The sequence below is a fragment of the Eleutherodactylus coqui genome, chromosome 2 (genome assembly GCF_035609145.1).
Source record: "Eleutherodactylus coqui strain aEleCoq1 chromosome 2, aEleCoq1.hap1, whole genome shotgun sequence".
Taxonomy (NCBI): Eukaryota; Metazoa; Chordata; class Amphibia; order Anura; family Eleutherodactylidae; genus Eleutherodactylus; species Eleutherodactylus coqui.
In genome coordinates, this window is record NC_089838.1 from 152436060 (window position 1) to 152456089 (window position 20030).

Here is a 20030-nt window from a genome sequence, read left to right on the forward strand (position 1 = left end):
TCCTCCTGAACGCGCTGAGATATAGACAGGAGGGTGCTCTGACTATCCAGCGACATACTGTCTTCCCCAGGCTCGGTTTCCGAGCGCAAAGCGGCTGCCTTTATGGTTTGCAGGGAACTTCTCAAGATGCATAGCAGAGGAATGGTGACGCTAATGATTGCAGCATCACCGCTCACCACCTGGGTAGACTGCTCAAAGTTTCGAAGGACCTGGCAGATGTCTGCCAACCAGGCCCACTCTTCTGAAAAGAATTGAGGAGGCTGACTCCCACTGCGCCGCCCATGTTGGAGTTGGTATTCCACTATAGCTCTACGCTGCTCATAGAGCCTAGCCAACATGTGGAGCGTAGAGTTCCACCGTGTGGGCACGTCGCACAGCAGTCGGTGCACTGGCAGATTAAAGCGATGTTGCAGGGTGCGCAGGGTGGCAGCGTCCGTGTGGGACTTGCGGAAATGTGCCACCCTGCGACTCTGTTTTTTGTAATATATCCAGATTTTTGGACAAAACCTTGAGAATTCTAGCAGAAGGAGCAAACTCCTATCTGAAGGACACAGGTGACTTCCTTGACAAAATTGAGGGCCTAGAAATCAGTGAGTCAGCTTTTCTAGTAACTCTAGACGTAGTATCCCTCTACACCTCTATCAGTCACATGAAGGGGTTGGATGTGATCCATAGATTTTTACAAAAGACAGATTGGACCCCAGGATGCGTTTCATTTGCCCTGTCGCTGCTGGAGTACATCCTCTCAAATAACTATTTTCTGTTTGGGGGGGTGTACTACCGGCAGCGACAGGGTACCGCAATGTGCGCTAATGTTGCGCCAACATATGCTAATGCGTATATGAGGTTTTTCGAGGAGGAATTACTATGCACACTTGACCTCTGGCCGTTAGTTAATAAGTGGTACAGGTACATCGATGACATCTTCCTAATATGGACTGGTGATGAAGAGCAGCTTAAGAAATTCTGTGAAGAAACTAACAACCTAGACCCCGATCTAAAATTTACGGTAAATTACTCACTTACCAACATCCAATTTTTGGACGTGATGGTGATTAAAAGAACAGGAAGAATATGTACCGATTTGTTCGTCAAGACAACAGACAGAAACAACATTTTAAGATATGAGAGCAATCACCCCAGAAGGACTCTTGAATCACTCCCTTGGAGTCAGTGTCTGAGGGTTCGTAAAGTAACCGACGACGAATTTATTGACTCTCGATTAGAACAAATGGCAAAAAAATTCTTAGACCGTGGATACCCTGGACCACTCATTAGGAGTACTGTGGAGAAGGTTAAATCTATCCCAAGGTCAGAAGTACGCAGAACTAAGATTCGCCAGGAAAATCATAGGATCCCTCTAGTTTCCACCTTCGGCCCTGACAGCGATAGAATCAGAAAAATAATAAAGAAACATTGGTCCATCCTAGAAACAGGATGTGATATTAGGGAGTTTGCATCTCTCCCAATCATGGCCTACCGCAGAGGCCGGAATTTGAGGGACCATTTGGTAAAACCTTTTGTTTCACAAAAAGAAAGTTTGAACCAACAAGTCTTGGCTCCAATCAAAAAAGGCAAATGCCTATCATGTGCATGCTGTAGCAATCTGATAAAAGGCGATGAGTTCTCACATCCCCTGACAGGGAAGAAATTTAAAATCAAAGGGAGATATTCCTGTCGGTCCACATTTGTGGTATACCTACTCACGTGCCCTTGTGGGTTGGGCTACGTGGGACATACTACGAGAGAAGTTCGTGAAAGAGTTAACGAACACAAAAGTACTATCCGGACTCAGAACAAGGAACTTCCAGTTCCCAAACATTTTTTTGAACAGAGACACTCAGTTAGCCAACTGAGATACAGGGTCATTGACTCTGTTCCACCGCTTCAGAGAGGCGGTGACAGAACCCTTTTGTTACAGAGATGCGAATTGCGCTGGATCTTCACACTGGATACAATGTCACCAAGAGGACTTAATTTGGATTATGATTATATGCCACACATTTGATTTCTTTTCCGCCTCGTTCTTTAGGAATATGGGATAGTGGATATTTCTATTACATCTGCCACGTTACCATGTATTGTTTTTAATTATTTTTACTTATTTTATTTATTACAGATTCCATAGTGCAAAATGTCATGGCTCCCTTCATAGGTCTTGGATACAGACTGGGACATCTCCTCGACTCTCTCCATGTGTTTTATGACTCAACGAAGGAATTGAACCCTCAGCCCGATATAGGACCAAGTATAACTCTCCTAGTGAGGATGTGAAATATACCCCCTTGCATATGGAATCGTTTCTGAGTAAATTCACAGGTCCCCTTTAAGGTCCATTTTCCCCTGATGCCTTTTTGTCTTGGCCCTTTTTGCATAGTGCAATATGTTTTTGACTCTATGATAAATGATATATGATATACAATATAAAAGATATCCTTGAATAAATTGAAGCATATAATGAAAACAGCATTGAGAAAAAATTTTTTCTGCATGATGAGAACAAAAGGGTTAAATTCAAATAAGTGTGTTTTACTATGGGGCAAGTTTGATATTCCTACATAATTGAGACATGTTAAATTCGCAATCTGTGTCATGGGAGGGACATTCCTGGGAGTGTGAGATGTACTCCATAAAGTTTAGATAACTATGACCCAAAGACCTGGAGCAGAGATCCTTAGTTCCGCCCATTTGCACGGGACTGCCCTGTAACTAGAGGCTTGGGAGTGCAGAGCCCAGTGAGTCTATTAAACCCCCGGCCCGATATAGGACCAAGTATAACTCTCCTGGTGAGGATGTGAAATATACCCCCTTGCACATGGAATCGTTTCTGAGTAAATTCACAGGTCCCCTTTAAGGTCCATTTTCCCCTGATGCCTTTTTGTCTTTGCGCTTTTTGCATAGTGCAATATGTTTTTGACCCTATGATATATGATATACAACATAAAAGATATCCTTGAATAGATTGAAGATGAAAACAGCACTGAGAAGTTTTTTCTGCATGATGAGAACAAAAGGGTTAAATTCAAATAAGTGTGTTTTACTATGGGGTAAGTTTGATATTCCTACAGAACTGAGATATGTTAAATTCACAATCTGTGTCATGGGAGGGACATTCCTGGGAGTGTGAGATCCATTAAGTTGAGATAACTATGACCCAAAGACCTGGAGCAGAGATCCTTAGCTCCGCCCATTTGCACGGGACTGCCCTGTAACTAGAGGCTTGGGAGTGCAGAGCCCTGTGAGTCTATTTGTTTGACACAGGGAGCTCTCGCGATATCTTAAGGTAAAGAATCGCGCAGAAGCGCTACACTGGATGAATCCCGTCGCTCAGAGGGCATAAAGAGCGCTTGCGGGAACGGATATTTCCCGCAGATGCGCAGTAGGTCGATACAAACGCCGGTCATTAGTGGTGGATACTGCACATGGAGACAGCCGTGGAGACCATGCCCCATGCTATTGGTAATGGAAAACTACTGGACTGGGAGGTTGAGCCTGAAGGTAATGATTATTGCACACACATGGGAATCTGTAAGGGTGATTGGTGGTGGTATATGGATTGTTTTGTTATATAGTGCTGTTTTGTGAATGATATCCCTATGCTTGAGAAAGACCCCATGAGGGTCGAAACGTAGCATGTTCTTGGAGGAATAAATTATTTATTTTTGCATTACGCCCTGGATGCTGCCACGAACCTTTTTGTGAGATACTGTGATACACTTTGGGGGGTCTTCTGAGGCTCTGACCCCCACATTGCTGGCGTGCACCCGTTGGACTTATTAGTCCCCTTTTCGGTTTGGTTTGAAGAACCCTGAGGTGTGCTGCGAGTTAAACCCGTGTGGATTGCGGAAATGTGCGCAGAGCCGGCGCACCTTTACGAGCAGGTCTGACAAGTGTGGGTAGCTTTTCAGAAAGCGCTGAACCACCAAATTAAAGACGTGGGCCAGGCATGGCACGTGCGTGAGGCTGCCGAGCTGCAGAGCCGCCACCAGGTTACGGCCGTTGTCACACACGACCATGCCCGGTTGGAGGCTTAGCGGCGCAAGCCAACGGTCGGTCTGCTCTGTCAGACCCTGCAGCAGTTCGTGGGCCGTGTGCCTCCTATCTCCTAAGCTGAGTAGTTTTAGCACGGCCTGCTGACGCTTACCCACCGCTGTGCTGCCACGCCGCGCGACACCGACTGCTGGCGACGTCCTGCTGCTGCTGACACATCTAGATTGCGAGACAGAGGTTGAGGAGGAGGAGGAGGAGGGTGCTTTAGTGGAGAAAGCATACACCGCCGAACATACCACCACCGAGCTGGGGCCCGCAATTCTGGGGGTGGGTAGGACGTGAGCGGTCCCAGGCTCTGACTCTGTCCCAGCCTCCACTAAATTCACCCAATGTGCCGTCAGGGAGATGTAGTGGCCCTGCCCGCCCGTGCTTGTCCACGTGTCCGTAGTTAAGTGGACCTTGCCACTAACCGCATTGGTGAGGGCGCGTACAATGTTGCGGGAGACGTGGTCGTGCAGGGCTGGGACGGCACATCGGGAAAAGTAGTGGCGACTGGGAACTGAGTAGCGCGGGGCCGCCGCCGCCATCATAGCTTTGAAGGACTCCGTTTCCACAACCCTATACGGCAGCATCTCAAGGCTGATAAATTTGGCTATGTGGACGGTTAACGATTGAGCGTGCGGGTGCGTGGCCATGAGACGGTCGTGCCTGTGTCCTGAGAGAAAGGTTGGATCTCAGTGGCAGGTTGGGGCACAGGGGGAGAGGCAGCGGTGCAAACCGGAGGCGGTGAACGGCCTTCGTCCCACCTTGTGGGGTGCTTGGCCATCATATGTCTGCGCATGCTGGTGGTGGTGGCTCCCCGGCTGATCTTGGCGCGACAAAGGTTGCACACCACTGTTCGTCGGTCGTCAGGCGTCTCGGTGAAAAACTGCCAGACCTTAGAGCACCTCGGCCTCTGCAGGGTGGCATGGCGCGAGGGGGCGCTTTGGGAAACACTCGGTGGATTATTCGGTCTGGCCCTGCCTCTACCCCTGGCCACCGCACTGCCTCTTGCAACCTGCCCTGCTGCTGCCCGTGCCTCCCCCTCTGAAGACCTGTCCTGTGTAGGCGTTGCACACCAGGTGGGGTCAGTCACCTCATCGTCCTGCTGCTCTTCCTTCGAATCCTCTGTGCGCTGCTCCCTCGGACTTACTGCCCTTACTACTACCTCACTGCAAGACAACTGTGTCTCATCGTCATCGTCCTCCTCACCCACTGAAAGGTCTTGAGACAGTTGCCGGAAGTCCCCAGCCTCATCCCCCGGACCCCGGGAACTTTCCAATGGTTGGGCATCAGTGACGATAAACTCCTCTGGTGGGAGAGGAACCACTGCTGCCCAATCTGAGCAGGGGCCCGAGAAAAGTTCCTGGGAGTGTTCCCGCTCCTGAGCATGTGTCATTGTAGTGGAGTGAGGAGGCTGGGAGGAAGGAGGAGCAGCAGACAGAGGATTCGGATTTGCAGCAGTGGACGGCGCAGAACTGTGGCTGGACGATAGGTTGCTCGAAGCACTTTCTGCCATCCAGGACAGGACCTGCTCACACTGCTCATTTTCTAATAAAGGTCTCCCGCGTGGACCCATTAATTGGGCGATGAATGTGGGGACGCCAGAAACGTGCCTCTCTCCTAATCGCGCAGCAGTCGGCTGCGACACACCTGGATCAGAAGCTCGGCCTGTGCCCACACCCTCACTTGGCCCTCCGCGTCCTCGGCCGCGTCCACGTCCTCTAGGCCTACCCCTACCCCTCAGCATGCTGTATTACCAGTGATTTGATTTCCCAGGCAGGAAATAAATTGGCGCAAGCCTGCAGGTCAAATATAATTTTTTCGCTTTTTTGCAAAGGGAAGGCCCCACTGCGTATATTCAATGAACAATACGTTTAATAACTGTGGTGTGGCCCTGAAAAAGTGTCACACAACTTTAGTGTAGCAGAGTTATTAACTCTGGCAGAGCAGGTATTTGCCAGTCAGGAAAGACAATGGCGCAAGCCTGCAGTAAACCGTAGCTGGTTGCGTCTGATTTTTGTACGTTCTCCACGCAGCACACACGTACACGGAGACCTTAGGACTGACACAGGCAGGCCAAATATAATTTTTTCGCTTTTTTGCAAAGGGAAGGCCCACTGCGTATATTCAATGAACAATAACTGTGTTGTGGCCCTGCCTACACAATTCTGTCCCTGTAGTATCAATGGAGGGTGCAATGCTCTGCACAGACGATTTTTAGAAAAAAAAAAAAATGCAACACTGCTAACAGCAGCCAGCACAGTACTGCACACGGTTAAATTTGGCCCTAGAAAGGACCGTTGAGGTTCTTGAAGGCTACACTCACTCCTAACACTCTCCCTGCCTAAGCACCACTTCTGTCCCTAATGCCGGGTGCAATGCTCTGCACTGCCGATTTTGAGAAAAAAAAACACTGCTAGCAGCAGCCTGCACACAGGTAGATGTGGCCCTAAGAAGGACCTTTGGGGTTCTTGAAGCCTACACTCACTACTAACACTCTCCCTACAGCAGCTCAGGCACCAGCAGCACTGTCCCTCAGTTAAGTCACAAGGCATGTGTGGCGAGCCGCGGGAGGGGCCGACTTTTATACTCGGGTGACATCTGATCTTCTCAGCCACTCATAGCAGGGGGGTGGTATAGGGCTTGAACGTCACAGGGGGAAGTTGTAATGCCTTCCCTGTCTTTCAATTGGCCAGAAAAGCGCGCTAACGTCTCAGAGAGGAAACTGAAAGTAACCAGAACACCGCGTGGTACTTGTTACGAGTAACGAGCATCCCGAACACCGTAATATTCGCACGAATATCAAGCTCGGACGAGTACGTTCGCTCATCTCTAGTCATAATACAACCTTTTAAATCAAGTTTATTCAAGGTCATCATGTTGCATTTCCAAATAGTTATTTATACCCCAATGACTTATTTTTATTAAAACGTGAATACTGTGGGTTAAGAACACTTATTTGAAGGTTAAAAACAAGAACAAAAAATGTATATCGCAGCCAGAAAACAGTTGGCGAAACATTGCAAACCTGCAGCATACTAGTGTGCCTGTTCAAGAAACTATTGGAAACATGAGTAATTTTTATGTGAGTTGGAGTTTAGCAAAGGATTGGACTTTCACTAAGGGCTCAGTCACACTGGCGCATCGGCACCCGTACACCGGCGCCGATGCGCCCGTGTGACTGAGGCCTGAGTGTTTTTACTGTTGCTGATTAGCTGCTGTGAGGATATTGGCCAGGGAAAGTCACTTGTTAAATGACGCAGTACCGGGCTGTCAAACTGTGGTTAGCATATTTCTGTTATATAGTTTTGGGCATGGGGCGCCTAAAACTATTTAAAGGAAATAACGGCTTCTTACAATTCCATGAATGACATGTTAGTGGTGCCCTTAATTTTATCTAGCCATCTTGTGTAAAAATCACAGCCTGTTCTATTTTGCCCTGGATTCCACACGGACGGCCTACATTGAGTCAATAGAGGCCATTCGACCCACAGATCGTGCACAATTAACTTTGCGTATGGGCTGTGGGTACCTGCGTGATTGCTTAGCAATGGTGTGGGAAATACAAACAGTCAAAAAAACCCTGTATTGTGTCACAGCATTTAAAGGGTTAACAGCTCTGATAAGAGTCTCGACTTATTGGAGCTGTTGTGGATGGGTGTTGGCTGTAAGAGAAACCCTGCACCTACGTTGTATGGAGTGATCTCCCTCCATACAAGCATTTGTTTGGACATACGATCAAATGCACTTACGAACAGCTTCCTGGAACGGAACCTGTTCGTAAGTAGGGGGCTTTCAGTATTATATTATTTAATAACACAACTGTGGGATACCAGGGGATGTGTATTTTTTAAAATGTGATTGTTCCCAGCAAGAGAATCCAAGTAATCTTGTAGATATGATATCTTTTAATGGCTAATAAAAATACATGATGTTATATCAAGCTTTCAAACCTCTCAGGGTTTTTCCTAAGGCATAATGAAATAAATGCGTATATATATATATATATATATATATATACACACATACTTATGACAAGGAACAGACATGGATGTGATTAATTTGCACTTAAAAGAATACCACAACAGGGTAAGTAGGGAAAGAAATAAATACCTAAATAGTCCACCTATAAAGATGTGAATGTTTTATGATCTCTAAATAATTTTATTTTATACTCACCCACCCCCACGATCCAACGGTGTTCCACTCTGAAGTCAGTACATGGCACAAAAATCTGACTTGTATAGGAGAACGCGTGCACGGCACTCTGAAAAGTGTAAAATTTCTGTGTTGCATGCAGATTTCTGACCGGGACAGCCCTGCATCGGGGGTGCCAGTGAGTATAAAAAATACCTCACTCGGCTCCCTGTCACATGACCTAAAAGCACTATTACCTAATTTATGGAGCTATCATGACGTAACAGGTTCCCATTAACCTTTTAAAACAATTTTGGGAGGGAGTAATGCATAAAAATGTCTTACCCAAACAATAAGTCATAAACACAAATAATAGGATTGTATGCAACACAAATCCTAGCGAGCACACAGGACAGAACCATATGAGATGTAAATTACTAAGTCTAAAGGCCCTTTCACACACGACTATGATCGCTCAAAAGCCATCTTTTGAGCGATAATCGTTGCGTGTAAATGTGCCTGTCTTTCACTTTTTTGCCGAACAATGCTTAAATAAATGTTTGGCATAAAATCCATCATTCAGCAGAAGAGCTGATAGCAGTGACTTCACGCTGTGTTCTCCGCAAGGACCGCTGATAACATTGTCTCGGCTGTCAGCCCCACAGTAGAACAAAGGGAATGTATTCAGAGAACAGACCTCCCGCTGTTCTCTGAATATAGCTCCTGGCTGCTCACACCCATTAATAAGCTACTAATTAGCATTAGTACCAATTAGTAGTTTATGCAAACTGATCCTTCAAAAGCCATCTTTCAGTGATCAAATTTGTGTGTACCAGGGCCTTTACAGGGTGCAGTTCATTTACTCTGTGTGCCCTGTATGTATGTACATAACATAGTAACATAGTGTGTTAGGCCAAAAAAAGACATGTCCATTCAGTTCAGCCTATTTAACGCTTTAAGGACACGGCATAGTTTGGGCATAGGGATGCAACAATTTTTGGCAAATTTTCATTTCCACTTTTCAAAAGCCATAACTTTTTAATTTTTCCATCAACATGGCCGTATGAGGGCTTATTTTTTGCATTGTAAACTGCAGTGTTAATTGCTACCATTTTTGGCTAGATATACTGTATTGCAAAACTTTTATTAATTTTTCTTCAGAGCAGAGAGAGAAAACACATCAATTCTGCCAATTTTTTTTTTTTTCTTTTTTTACAGCATTAATCATACAGCATGAGGGCTTATTCAGACAGCCGTATATCGGCAGGGGGAGGAGGCTGGAAGAGCCGGGAGCAGTGCACTGAGCTCCCGCCCCCTCTCCGCCCCTCAGCACTATTTGCAATGAGAGGAGGTGGGGAAGGGGTGGAGCTAAGTTTCAGGAGTAAGCTCCACCCCGCCCTGCCCCCTCCCTTTGCAAATAGTGCCGAGGGGTGGAGAGGAGGCGGAGAGGGGGCGGGAGCTTAGTGCACTGCTCCCAACTCTTCCAGCATCCTCCCCCTGCAGAGAGGGATGCAGTATATCGGGCAGCCTGAAAACGTGGCCGATATACAGCCGTCTTAATAAGCCCTAAATGACATGATACATTTTTTATGCGAGCTGATACGATTACGACAATACCAAAATTTTAATTATTTTTTTAGGTTTTTCCACTATAAAAAACGTTTGTTTTTTTCACTTATCCTCTTTTTTTACCTGGCTTCATTCAAAGCCCTATAATTTTTTTATTCTTCCATGGATGGAGATCTGTAAGGGCTTGTTTTTCGCAAGATGATCTGTGTTTTTATTGGTACCATTTTGGGGTTCATGCGGCTTTTTTGTTGGCTTTATTGCATTTTTTGGGAGGCAAAATGAACAAAATAAGCATTTTTTTAGGTTTTTATTTTACCTTTTTTGTCATACAGGATAATGGGTCATTACTAGAGATGAGCGAACACCAAAATGTTCGGGTGTTCGTTATTCGTAACGAACTTCCCGTGATGCTCGAGGGTTCGTTTCGAACAACGAACCCCATTGAAGTCAATGGGCGACCAGAACATTTTTGTATTTCGCCGATGCTCGCTAAGGTTTTCATGTGTGAAAATCTGGGCAATTCAGGAAAGTGATGGGAATGACACAGTGACGGATAGGGCAGGCGAGGGGCTACATGTTGGGCTGCATCCTAAGTTCACAGGTCCCACTATTAAGCCACAATAGCGGCAAGAGTGGGCCCCCCCCCCTCCCAACAACTTTTACTTCTGAAAAGCGCTCATTAGCATGGCATACCTTTGCTAAGCACCACACTACCTCCAACAAAGCACAATCACTGCCTGCATGACACTCCACTGCCACTTCTCCTGAGTTACATGCTGCCCAACCGCACCCCCTCCCCCCCACAGCGCACACCAAAGTGTCCCTGCGCAGCCTTCAGCTGCCCTCATGCCACACCACGCTCATGTCTATTTAGAATTGCGTCTGCCATGACGAGGGACCGCAGGCATACACTGCAGAGGTTGGCACGGCTAGGCAGCGACCCTCTTTAAAAGTGGCGGAGCGATAGCCCACAATGCTGTACAGAAGCAATGAGAAATAGAATCCTGTGCCACCGCCATCAGGAGCTGCACACGTGGGCATAGCAATGGGGAACCTATGTGCCACACACTATTCATTCTGTCAAGGTGTCTGCATGCCCCAGTCAGACCGGGCTTTTTAATTCATAGACACAGGCAGGTACAACTCCCTATTGTGAAGTCCCTGTCGACCCACAGCATGGGTGGCTCCCTGGAACCCACCGGCGGTACACAGAAATATCCCATTGCATTGCCCAACACAGCTGAGGTAGTAATGTCGTGCTTAATGCAGGTGGGCTTCGGCCCACACTGCATGCCCCAGTCAGACTGGGATTCTTTACAAGTGGACACATGTAGGTTTAACTCCCTGTGGACCCACTGCCTGGGTGGGTGCCAGGAAGCCACCGGCGGTACATAGAAATATCCCATTGCATTGCCCAACACAGCTGAGGTAGTAATGTCGTGCGTAATACAGGTGGGCTTCGGCCCACACTGCATGCCCCAGTCAGACGGGTTCTTTAGAAGTGTACAGATGTATTAAAAACTCAGTGTGCACCTACAGCATGGGTGGCTCCCTGGAACCCACCGGCGGTACACAAAAATATCCCATTGCATTGCCCAACACAGCTGAGGTAGTAATGTCGTGCGTAATACAGGTGGGCTTCGGCCCACACTGCATGCCCCAGTCAGACTGGGATTCTTTACAAGTGGACACATGTAGGTTTAACTCCCTGTGGACCCACTGCCTGGGTGGGTGCCAGGAAGCCACCGGCGGTACATAGAAATATCCCATTGCATTGCCCAACACAGCTGAGGTAGTAATGTCGTGCGTAATACAGGTGGGCTTCGGCCCACACTGCATGCCCCAGTCAGACGGGTTCTTTAGAAGTGTACAGATGTATTAAAAACTCAGTGTGCACCTACAGCATGGGTGGCTCCCTGGAACCCACCGGCGGTACACAAAAATATCCCATTGCATTGCCCAACACAGCTGAGGTAGTAATGTCGTGCGTAATACAGGTGGGCTTCGGCCCACACTGCATGCCCCAGTCAGACTGGGATTCTTTACAAGTGGACACATGTAGGTTTAACTCCCTGTGGACCCACTGCCTGGGTGGGTGCCAGGAAGCCACCGGCGGTACATAGAAATATCCCATTGCATTGCCCAACACAGCTGAGGTAGTAATGTCGTGCGTAATACAGGTGGGCTTCGGCCCACACTGCATGCCCCAGTCAGACTGGGATTCTTTACAAGTGGACACATGTAGGTTTAACTCCCTGTGGACCCACTGCCTGGGTGGGTGCCAGGAAGCCACCGGCGGTACATAGAAATATCCCATTGCATTGCCCAACACAGCTGAGGTAACGTCAGCTGTAATGCAGGTGGGCTAAAAATTAATTTGATTACACTGTAGGCGAGGGCCCACAAAAATTGCTGTATCAACAGTACTAATGTACATCCCAAAAATTGGCCATGGCCAGCCAAGAGGGCAGGTGAAACCCATTAATCGCTTTGGTTAATGTGGCTTAAGTGGTAACTAGGCCTGGAGGCAGCCCAGTGTAACGAAAAATTGGTTCAAGTTAAAGTTCCAATGCTTTTAAGCGCATTGAAACTTATAAAAATTGTTCTGAAAAATTATTTGAGTGAGCCTTGTGGCCCTAAGAAAAATTGCCCGTTCAGCGTGATTACGTGAGGTTTCAGGAGGTGGAGCAGGAGGAGGAGGAGGAGGAATATTAGACACAGATTGATGAAGCAGAAATGTCCCCGTTTTGGATGGTGAGAGAGAACGTAGCTTCCATCCGCGGGTGCAGCCTACGTATTGCTTACGTATCGCTGCTGTCCGCTGGTGGAGAACAGAAGTCTGGGGAAATCCAGCCTTTGTTCATCTTGATGAGTGTTAGCCTGTCGGCACTGTCGGTTGACAAGCGGCTACGCTTATCTGTGATGATTCCCCCAGCCGCACTAAACACCCTCTCCGACAACACGCTAGCCGCAGGACAAGCAAGCACCTCAAGGGCATACAGGGCTAGTTCAGGCCACGTGTCCAGCTTCGACACCCAGTAGTTGTAGGGGGCAGAGGCGTCACCAAGGATGGTCGTGCGATCCGCTACGTACTCCCTCACCATCCTTTTGCAGTGCTCCCGCCGACTCAGCCGTGACTGGGGAGCGGTGACACAGTCTTGGTGGGGAGCCATAAAGCTGGCCAGGCCCTTAAAGACTGTTGCACTGCCTGGGATGTACATGCTGCTCGATCTACGCACATCCCCTGCAACATGGCCCTCGGAACTGCGCCTTCTGCCACTAGCGCTGTCGGCTGGGAATTTTACCATCAGCTTGTCCGCAAGGGTCCTGTGGTATAGCAACACTCTCGAACCCCTTTCCTCTTCGGGAATCAGAGTGGGCAGGTTCTCCTTATACCGTGGATCGAGCAGTGTGTACACCCAGTAATCCGTCGTGGCCAGAATGCGTGCAACGCGAGGGTCACGAGAAAGGCATCCTAACATGAAGTCAGCCATGTGTGCCAGGGTACCTGTACGCAACACATGGCTGTCTTCACTAGGAAGATCACTATCAGGATCCTCCTCCTCCTCCTCCTCCTCCTCCTCCTCCTCAGGCCATACACGCTGAAAGGATGACAGGCAATCAGCCGGTGTACCGTCAGCAGCGGGCCAAGCTGTCTCTTCCCCCTCCTCCTCATCCTCCTCATGCTCCTCCTCCTCCTCCTGTACGCGCTGAGAAATAGACAGGAGGGTGCCCTGACTATCCAGCGGCATACTGTCTTCCCCCGCCCCCGTTTCCGAGCGCAAAGCAGCTGCCTTTATGGTTTGCAGGGAATTTCTCAAGATGCATAGCAGAGGAATGGTGACGCTAATGATTGTAGCATCGCCGCTCACCACCTGGGTAGACTCCTCAAAATTACCAAGGACATGGCAGATGTCTGCCAACCAGGCCCACTCTTCTGAAAGGAATTGAGGAGGCTGACTCCCACTGCGCCGCCCATGTTGGAGTTGGTATTCGACTATAGCTCTACGCTGTTCATAGAGCCTGGCCAACATGTGGAGCGTAGAGTTCCACCGTGTGGGCACGTCGCACAGCAGTCGGTGCACTGGCAGCTTAAAGTGATGTTGCAGGGTGCGCAGGGTGGCAGCGTCCGTGTGGGACTTGCGGAAATGTGCGCAGAGCCGGCGCGCCTTTACGAGCAGGTCTGACAAGCGTGGGTAGCTTTTCAGAAACCGCTGAACCACCAAATTAAAGACGTGGGCCAGGCATGGCACGTGCGTGAGGCTGCCGAGCTGCAGAGCCGCCACCAGGTTACGGCCGTTGTCACACACGACCATGCCCGGTTGGAGGCTCAGCGGTGCAAGCCAGCGGTCGGTCTGCTGTGTCAGACCCTGCAGCAGTTCGTGGGCCGTGTGCCTCTTATCGCCTAAGCTGAGTAGTTTCAGCACGGCCTGCTGACGCTTGCCCACCGCTGTGCTGCCACACCGCGCGACACCGACTGCTGGCGACATGCTGCTGCTAACACATCTTGATTGTGAGACAGAGGAGGAGGAGGAGGAGGAGGGTGCTTTAGTGGAGGAAGCATACACCTCCGCAGATACCAGCACCGAGCTGGGGCCCGCAATTCTGGGGGTGGGTAGGACGTGAGCGGTCCCAGGCTCTGACTCTGTCCCAGCCTCCACTAAATTCACCCAATGTGCCGTCAGGGAGATGTAGTGGCCCTGCCCGCCTGTGCTTGTCCACGTGTCCGTAGTTAAGTGGACCGTGGCAGTAACCGCGTTGGTGAGGGCGCGCACAATGTTGCGGGAGACGTGGTCGTGCAGGGCTGGGACGGCACATCGGGAAAAGTAGTGGCGACTGGGAACTGAGTAGCGCGGGGCCGCCGCCTCCATGATACTTTTGAAGGACTCCGTTTCCACAACCCTATACGGCAGCATCTCAAGGCTGATGAATTTTGCGATGCGGACGGTTAACGTTTGAGCGTGCGGGTGCGTGGCGGCGTACTTGCGCTTGCGCTCGAACACTTGCGCAAGCGACGGCTGAACGGTGCGCTGAACTACACTGCTGGATGGGGCCGAGGACAGCGGAGATGAGGGTGTGGGTGCAGGCCATGAGGCGGTAGTGCCTGTGTCCTGAGAGGGGGGTTGCATCTCAGTGGCAGGTTGGGGCACAGGGGGAGAGGCAGGGGTGCAAACCGGAGGCGGTGAACGGCCTTTGTCCCACCTTGCGGGGTGCTTGGCCATCATATGTCTGCGCATGGTGGTGGTGGTGAGGCTGTTGGTGTTGGCTCCCCGGCTGAGCTTTGCGCGACAAAGGTTGCACACCACTGTTCGTCGGTCGTCAGGCGTCTCTGTGAAAAACTGCCAGACCTTAGAGCACCTCGGCCTCCGCAGGGTGGCATGGCGCGAGGGGGCGCTTTGGGAAACACTTGGTGGATTATTCGGTCTGGCCCTGCCTCTACCCCTGGCCACTGCACTGCCTCTTGCAACCTGCCCTGCTGATGCCCTTGACTCCCCCTCTGAAGACCTGTCCTCCTGAGTAAGCGTTGCACACCAGGTGGGGTCAGTCACCTCATCGTCCTGCTGCTCTTCCTCCGAATCCTCTGTGCGCTGCTCCCTGGGACTTACTGCCCTTACTACTACCTCACTGCAAGACAACTGTGTCTGATCGTCATCGTCCTCCTCACCCACAGAAAGTTGTTGAGACAGTTGGCGGAAGTCCCCAGCCTCTTCCCCCGGACCCCGGGAACTTTCGAATGGTTGGGCATCAGTGACGATAAACTCCTCTGGTGGGAGAGGAACCGCTGCTGCCCAATCTAAGCAGGGGCCCGAGAACAGTTCCTGGGAGTGTTCCCGCTCCTGAGCAGGTGTCATTGTAGTGGAGTGAGGAGGCTGGGAGGAAGGAGGAGCAGCAGACAGAGGATTCGGATTGGCAGCAGTGGACGGCGCAGAACTGCGGGTAGACGATAGGTTGCTCGAAGCACTTTCTGCCATCCAGGACAGGACCTGCTCACACTGCTCATTTTCTAATAACCGTCTCCCGCGTGGACCCATTAATTGGGCGATGAATGTGGGGACGCCAGAAACGTGCCTCTCTCCTAATCGCGCAGCAGTCGGCTGCGACACACCTGGATCAGGAGCTTGGCCTGTGCCCACACCCTGACTTGGCCCTCCGCGTCCTCGGCCGCGTCCACGTCCTCTAGGCCTACCCCTACCCCTCAGCATGCTGTATTACCAGTGATTTGATTTCACAGGCAGGAAATAAATTGGCGCAAGACTGCAGGCCAAATATAATTTTTGCCCTTTTTGGAAAACGAAAGGCCCCACTGCCTCTAGTGAATGAATTATCTAAGTTTAATAACTGTGCTGTGTCCCTGCTTATGTGTCACAGAACGTGAGGGTAGCAGAGTTATTAACTGTGGCAGAGCAGGTATTTTTTTTCCCAATTAAGGAAAGCAAATGGCGAACCCAGCAGTAAAGCGTAGCTGGCTGCGTATGATTTAGCAATGTTTTTCACGCAGCTCACACGTCTCCACAGGCGTAAGGACGGACACAGGCTGGACAAATAGATTTGTTTTCAGTTTTTTCCCACCAACAGGCAGCACTGCGTATATTCAATGAACCTGAGAAGTTTAATAACTGTGCTGTGTCCCTGCTTATGTGTCACAGAACGTGAGGGTAGCAGAGTTATTAACTGTGGCAGAGCAGGTATTTTTTTTCCCAATTAAGGAAAGCAAATGGCGAATCCAGCAGTAAAGCGTAGCTGGGTGCGTATGATTTAGCAATGTTTTTCACGCAGCTCACACGTCTCCACAGGCGTAAGGACGGACACAGGCTGGACAAATAGATTTGTTTTCAGTTTTTTCCCACCAACAGGCAGCACTGCGTATATTCAATGAACCTGAGAAGTTTAATAACTGTGCTGTGTCCCTGCTTATGTGTCACAGAACGTGAGGGTAGCAGAGTTATTATAACTCTTGGAGAGCAGGTATTTTTTTTCCCAATTAAGGAAAGCAAATGGCGAACCCAGCAGTAAAGCGTAGCTGGCTGCGTATGATTTAGCAATGTTTTTCACGCAGCTCACACGTGTCCACAGCCCTTAGGACGGACAGAGGCTGGACAAATAGATTTGTTTTCAGTTTTTTCCCACCAACAGGCAGCACTGCGTATATTCTATGAATAATAACTGTGTTGTGGCCCTGCCTATACAATTCTTTCCCTGCAGTATCAATGGAGGGTGCAATGCTCTGCAGAGGCGATTTTGAGAAGCCCAAAAAAAATGCAGCACAGCCAACAGCAGCCTGGACAGTACTGCACACGGATAAATATGGCCCTAGAAAGGACCGTTGAGGTTCTTGAAGGCTACACTCACTCCTAACACTCTCCCTGCCTATGCAGCACTTCTGTCCCTAATGCCAGGTGCAACGGTCTGCAGAGGCGATTTTGAGAAAAAAAAAAATCCCACTGCTAACAGCAGCCAACACACAGCTATCAGTGGCCCTAATAAGGACCTTTGGGGGGTCTTGAAGCCTACACTAACTACCAATTCTTTCCCTACAGCAGCTCCGGTATAAACAGCACTGTCCCTCATCTAACTCACACCGCATCTGAGGCGAGCCGCGGGAGGGGCCGACTTTTATATTAGGCGAACACCTGATCTCGCCAGCCACTCACAGCAGGGGGGTGGTATAGGGCTTAAACGTTGCAGGGGGAAGTTGTAATGCCTTCCCTGTCTTTCAATTGGCCAGAAAAGCGCGCTAACGTCTCAGGGAAGGAAGTGAAAGTAACCAGAACACCGCATGGTGTTCGTCACGAATAACGAACATCCCGAACACCCTAATATTTGCACGAATATCAAGCTCGGACGAACGCGTTCGCTCATCTCTAGTCATTACGGATACAATTAAACTAAATAGGTGGGATTTTAATTTTTTTGCATGCAAATAGGGGAAAGAGCATGAAAAAAGGTTTTTTTTTGTTAACTTTTTTTTACACTATATATATATATATATATATATATATATATATATATATATATATATATATATATTTTTTTTTTTTTTTACACTTTTATATCCCTGAGCCCTTGATCTATAGCAGCTATGATGAAACATTGCAGGATTTCTGTACTGCAACGCCTTTTTGATTGTAATAATGATCCTGGGCAATGGCAAGCTGGGACATCATTGTGGGGGTCCGATGCCATCACAGAGCGAGCGCCCTCCCTCTGTGAATCCTTTACATGCCACAATCTACATATATCACATCATGTAAAGGGTCAAAAGCATAGATCAATGTTCTCATTGATCTTGGGTGTTGCAGCGGGAAGCTGGCTGTTGGTAACAGCTGGCTCCCGCTGCAAGATTTTGTAGGATCAGAAGCTGATCCAGCGCCATCCACATAATGTAAGTTATGTCCTGGTGGGTCAAGTATTATGCTGCCATGACATAACCTTATGTCATATAGCGTTAAGGAGTTCAAGAGCTGGGAGGGTCATTGGGACTCTGGCCATGTCAGTAATTTTCATTAACCCCTTAATTCCCCTCTGTATAAAAAAAAACACAAAAAAGCCATATCTACCCCAAATGGTGCCAATTAAAACTCCAGCTCGTCACACAAAAAAGAAGCCCTCACAGAGCTCTCTCGATGGAAAAATAAAAAAAGATATTGGATTTTAAATGCAGTAATGGAATTTTTTTTAAAAGGTTTTTTAATGTGCAAAGTGGAAAAAATAAAAAATATACTTAATTTTGGTATTGTAATCATACCAACCTGCTGAAAACATTTATCATATCATTTATGGTTAATGCTGTAAAAAAATGGCAGAATTGATCTTTTTCTCTCCCTGCCCTCCTAAGAAAAATTAACAAAAGTTTTACAATACATTTATATGTACTCAATAAAAGGTACCAAGAAGAACTACAGTTCCCCATGCAAAAAACAAGCCCTCATACGGCCATGTCGATGGAAAAAATAAAAAAGTTATGGCTTTTAAAAAATGGAGCTGAAAATCCCCCTCCCCCCAAATTCGCTAAAATAAGCAATGCCCTTAAGGAGTTAAAAGGGTTGTCTATGATTGAAAATGAAATAATTCTACAGTAACACCAACAAATGCGCTAAAAAACACCTGTTCGTTCAGTTTTGTTTTTTTTTACCACCCATACTCATTTTTTACATTTTGTACAACCCCTATAATACTTCTCCTCCCTTTTGTACAGCACATAACTAATGCAGCCAGAAGGCATCACACTGGAGATGAGCGAGCGTACTCGTCCGAGCTTGATACTCGTTCGAGTATTAGGGTGTTTGGGATGCTCGTTACTCGAGACGAGCACCACGCGATGTTCAAGTTACTTTGACTTTCATCTCTGAGAAATTTGCGAGCTTTTCTGGCGAATAGAAAGACATGGAAGGCATTACAACTTCCTCCTGTGATGTTCCAGCCCTATACCACCCCCGTGCAGTGAGTGGCTGGGGAGATCAGGTGACACCTGAGTATTAAAATCTGCCCCGCCCGCGGCTCCCCACAGATGCATTCTGACAGAGATCAGGGAAAGTGCTGCTGATGCTGCTGCTGCTATAGGGAGAGCGTTAGAAGTTATATTAGGCTTCAAGAACCCCAACAGTCCTTAGGGCCACATCTGACCGTGTGCAGTACTGTTGAGGCTGCTGTAAGCAGTGTTGCACATTTTTTTTTTTTGTATATCGGGCGTGTAGAGCATTGCGTTCTCAGTCTGCAGTCATTGTACAGAGTATAGGGCCAGTACTGGTGAGGCAGGGACAGTGGTACAGGGAAAGAGATATACAGGCTATACAAGCAGTGGGCTTTTTCAAAAAAATTGGGGAAAAATACTGTATTTGTGCTGCCTGTGACCATCTTCAGTGTACTGCATGTCTGCTGGGGGTAGTAGTCCTAATTAATACGCAGCTAAGCGTTACAGCAGGCTTGCGCAAAATTGTTTCCTGGCTCTGCTGTCTCCGTTACATCACCGCCGTCATCCCGCCAGAGGGAAACAGTATACATAATATACGCTGCCTACAGTATCTGTCTGCTGTATCAGCTCAGCATTTAAAAAAATAGAAGCAAAATACTTAAGGCCTACTAGTGGCCTTTGGCCACTTGACTGCTTCTGCGCTGTGAATTCCACTAGCTGAGTCATACGCACCTACGTCACAGTGCAGGCGTGCGCAAAATTGTTTCCTGGCTCTGCTGTCTCCGTTACATCACCGCCGTCATCCCGCCAGTGATATGTTACTGGGGCCTGTTCCTAATGCTACCGCTGAAATGTTACTAATTCTGGGCTCTACCTATAC